Source organism: Neophocaena asiaeorientalis, unplaced genomic scaffold (assembly GCF_003031525.2).
Source record: "Neophocaena asiaeorientalis asiaeorientalis breed wild unplaced genomic scaffold, Neophocaena_asiaeorientalis_V1.1 scaffold180, whole genome shotgun sequence".
NCBI lineage: Eukaryota > Metazoa > Chordata > Mammalia > Artiodactyla > Phocoenidae > Neophocaena > Neophocaena asiaeorientalis.
Window position 1 is genome coordinate 601293 of NW_020173697.1, and position 4761 is coordinate 606053.

At 40.3% G+C, this 4761-nt stretch overlaps 1 pseudogene; it reads right to left on the reverse strand.

Annotated features, from left to right (window-relative positions):
- Positions 1-330: 330 nt before the first annotated feature.
- LOC112403178 (60S ribosomal protein L6 pseudogene) lies at positions 331-1172 on the reverse strand (annotated as a pseudogene).
- Between the last annotated feature and the right edge of the window lie 3589 nt (positions 1173-4761).

The window sequence follows — 4761 nt, forward strand, 5'->3', positions numbered from 1 at the left end:
TCCTTTGACCTGGAACATTTCCACAGCTTTTCTTTATCTTTTAACAACATTGACATTTTTGAAGTATAATCCCCCATTTAAAAAACAGAGCACTCTTCATTTTTTATTTGTCTACTGTTTCTTCATTATTCGATTGAAGTTATACAGTCTCAGCTGAAATATCACATAGAGGAAGCTATATCCTTCTCAAGACATCGTGCCCATCTGCCTCTCATTGGTGGCGTTAACTTTGATGATCCTATCAGGGTGTTGTCTCATTTCTCCATTGTATAGCTATTACTTTTTTTTTTTGAAATGGACAGTTTTTAAATTAGGTTCTTTGTAAGACGTTCAGAACACGACTTTGTGAGGATAAATTCCGTTTGTGAGAGCAAACACAGAGCAGAGGTAGCCCTGGAGCTCAGGAACAGCTTTGATTTTTTGCAGAATTTGTGAGTCCACAGCTTTCTGATGAACCTTGAGCTGCTCTGTAATCTCATATTTCTCTCTCTCTGTGTCGAAGATCTCACCTTCCTGGTGCCTGGGCTTACGCAGCTTCTATTTGAAGTAAGCGTCAGTGAGATGTTCTGGGATTTTCACACCACTGATAACAATTTTGGTGGAAGTGGCAATGACAAATTTCTGGTGTGTTCTCCGCAGAGGAACTCAACTGAGGGACAGAGGCCCAGTCACAAGTAGCGAGCCACTGCTCAGCTGCTTCAGGAAAATGACCCTCTTGCCTCTGTGGCGCTCAGTGAGGCAGACCAGAATAGTCCCAGGAGTGATGCTAGCACACAGTTTTCTCACATGCTTACTGAAGGGTTTTTTGCTGTGACTCAACAGCTTTCAAGGCACATCTTCAGTAGGATAATATCTAGGCATTTTGCGAAGTTTAACCACCCGGGTACCACCATTCTTGTCACCACCAACTGGTTTTGTGACAGTAGCAAGAACCTTCACCTTTTTCTTCTTTTCCACCTTGGATTTAGCTGCTGAATACCTCCTCTGTACAAGGTCGTTCTGGAATACATAGCCGATCGGGAATATCTGCCAATTCCTCTGACCAGGACAGGGTTTTGGCAGCAGTGGGGCTTCCCCTGCTTCACCTTTTTAACCTTGCCCCCACCATCAGCCTTCTTGGCTTCAGGTTTTTTCTCCTTAGTATCTGGCTTCTCAGCCTTTTCAGCCACCATCTACCAATACATATATTTTTTAAAAGGCATTTTCACCAATTATCTCATAGCTATACATCGATAGGCCTACCAGACTACAAGTTCTCATCCTCTTTCTACATCCTTTTCATCCCTCCCACTATAAGATATAGGCCTTCCTCCAAATCGCCACACATCTGCCGCAACATTCATAGTTAACTTTTGGGTTGTCTCCCCAATACAGTATAACCTTCTTGACGATTTGAATATATCTCACAACTATTATTTGTTTGCTACATATATTTAGTGGTCACAAGTCCCTATTACATTATTTCTGTTTTTGCGAATTAGAAAGCCTAGACTTAGCTTTAACAATCTCCCCAGCCAGGGAGCAGCGAGGCTGGAACTTGAAAACATTTGCTTTCAGGACTTTTGCTCTTATCAGACTGTCTCATTCAAGAAATTCGGTTTAGGAGGGGAAGACACACACACACACACACACACACACACACACAAATGGCCCAAACTCAGGCCAAACTGAAAAAAGCGCAAAGCCCAGGAGACGACTTCCGGCCGCGGACGTGGGAAGATGAGAAAAACTGCATTTGTCCTCAGCCTCAAATCCACAACGTGGCGGAGACGAGGTCGGCGTCGTCTTTTCGAACCCAGGTCCGGGACTCGGAGCGCGTGCAGCCGCCCTTGTCCCTGCTGCCCCACTGGCCCGCTAGGGATGCCTGGAGGGGCCCTGTTTCCCCAGCCCCGGAGGGTGGCGAGCAACCGCAGCCCCGGGGCCTCTATAGCATCGCATCTCACGCTCTTCGTGCCCCACCGTTAAACCCAAGCGAGAGAAATGAAGCGTCTGGGAGGCCCCCCAAACGGCCCTGGGCGTGTCCGATCCCTGCAGTTGTTGACTTCATACCCTCCCGGTTAGGATGGCGAAGAATTGGGATCCTGAAATCGAGTCCTGCAGAGAGGCCCCGCCATTCTTACCTTGCAAAACCCTATTACTTTTTTTTTCCTTGCAAGTAATAGCAATTTGTGGAGAAGAGTTTCAAGTTCATGCAAATACTCTGCTCCGCATCAAATTTCCCCCTCTTGATTTAGCTCCCATTGATGATTTTTTAGTCTTTGGCTGAAAAATTACGATTTTCCAATTCTTTATCACGCCCTCTACATTTACCAGTTGTCTCGCAATATTCTATGAGCAAGAGCCCTCCCTTCACTTTTATTCCCTCCCTCCTTCCTTCCCTCTTTTCTTCCTTCTTTCCTTTCTTCACTTAATTATCTACTTATTGTTGGTATGGACTCATGGTTCCACTTTTTCAATTATCTATAATCTATTACTGTTCCTTAATTATTGTGTTCCTCATATTTTTCCAGGTTTCTCCAGTTGAAGCCCCTTCAGGGTGGGTCCTGTGTTCTTGTGACATGCCTCCTCATTTTCTGAGTGCTTTCTTACTTTCTGGAACATGGTTTTCCCTGTTGTTCATTTACCCACTCTGCCTCAGTCCTAGAATCAAACATTTCTCAAGGAAGCACTGGCTTCTTTTAGAGCATAATGGCATTAGACTCCAATACATCTGGGCACTAGGTCTACTGATTGCTTCTGCGTGTCTTTGCTTCTAGGAAAACTAAAAAGCATGTGCATTTATATACATGTATACATATGTATACATACACACATATATACACACAGACATATGTATGCATATGCACACTCCAATACACACACACGCACACATATATGGTTATTAGAAATCGCGAGTTCCTACAGGGTTGCCACCTCTATTTCTGGCTGGTATATCCCTTCTCCCACTTGAGAGCTCTGGCTCCCAGCAACGTAAATACATTTGCTTATTTGCTCAATCCTGCGATATACCTAATAGAATGGCTTCCCTTATATCCTTACAATAAACAAATCTATTATACTAGAGGGAGTTCAGAATTTGTTTGCAGTTTTCTCTCTCATCTGTCCTGTCTGTCTGCCCAAGACAGGACATATGGTCAGATACCACATTTGTTGATAACTTAGATTAGTTCTCTACCCTCCTCCAGTGTGACGGTGTTATTCATTTGAAATAGATCCTGGTTTATTTATTTCTATTTGCTTTAATATCAGGAACTCCCTTCTCATCCTTAATTTAGTTTTACTCTGTGATTACTAACAACATTAACATGCTTCCAGAAAGTCAAAATTTACAAAAACTCAGAGAATTGTCACTCCTTCCTGCAGCCCATCTCAGTTCCTGCCACACTTTGTAGGTAATCAACCTCATTGTCTGCTGGTTTACACTTCCTGTGTGTGTATGCTTTTTTTTAAATGTAAAAACAAGTAATATGTATGCTTTCTTACTTTCCCTTTTTTCTAGCACAAAAGTAGTGTACTGTATATGCTGTTTTGCATTTGTATTTTTCACTTCACAATGTGTCCTAGAAATCACTGCATATGAATTCATAAACATCTTCATTTTCTTTTTCTTTTTTTAAAAAATTGAAGTATAGTTAATTTACAGTGCTGTGTTAGTTTCAGGTGTTCAGCAAAGTGGTTTTTATACATATATATATATACATATATATATATATTCTTTTCAGATTCTTTTCCATTATAGGGTATTACAAGATCTTGAATCTAGTTCCTTGTGCAACACAGTAGGTCCTTGTTGTTTACCTATTTTATATATAGTAGTGTATATATGTTAATAACTGCATAGTACTCCTTTGAGTGTTTGTAATATGGTTAATTAAACCAACTCTTATGCTTAGACATTTAAATAATTTCCAATATTTTGTCATTATAATTGCTGTAATGAATACTCTTGTACATGAAAATTCTTAGAATGTTAAATGAATAAGTCGTTTTGTTAGATATTGGCAAAATCCATTCTATAAGTATTGTGCATTTCCACCAGTTATGTATGAGAATGTTAGTTTCTCAACATCATCATCAGAAGAGTGCATTTGTCAAGCGTTGATTTTTTTGCCAGTCTAACCTGTGAGAAAAAATATTTCTGTGTAATTTAATTTGAATTTCTCTAACTTGAATGAAGTTAGACATGTTTTCATATGTGTAAGGGTTATTTTTAACACCTACTTTTGTGACTTGTCTGTTCATGTCATTTGATTTTCTTTTTTCTGTAAGATTTTTGTTCTTTTCTTCAATGGTATAACTTTTTTCTGTATTAGTGAAATTAGCCTTCTCAGTAGTATTTTTGCAAATATTTTTTTCTCAGTTTGCCCTGTCTTTTGTGTTTGTTTATGGCATTTGGATTTTTAATTTTTATTTTTTTAACATCTTTATTGGGGTATAATTGATTTACAGTGGTGTGTTAGTTTCTGCTTTATAACAAAGTGAATCAGCTATGCATATATATATATCCCCATATCTCCTCCCTCTTGCATCTCCCTCCCACCCTCTGTATCCCAACCCTCTAGATGGTCACAAAGCACCGAGATGATCTCCCTGTGCTATGCAACTGCTGCCCACTAGCTACCTATTTTACATTTAGTAGTGTATATATGTCCATGTCACTCTCTCACTTCAACCCAGCTTACCCTTCCCCCTCTCGTGTCCTGAAGTCCATTCTCTATGTCTGTGTCTTTATTCCTGTCCTGCCCCTAGGTTCTTCAGAAC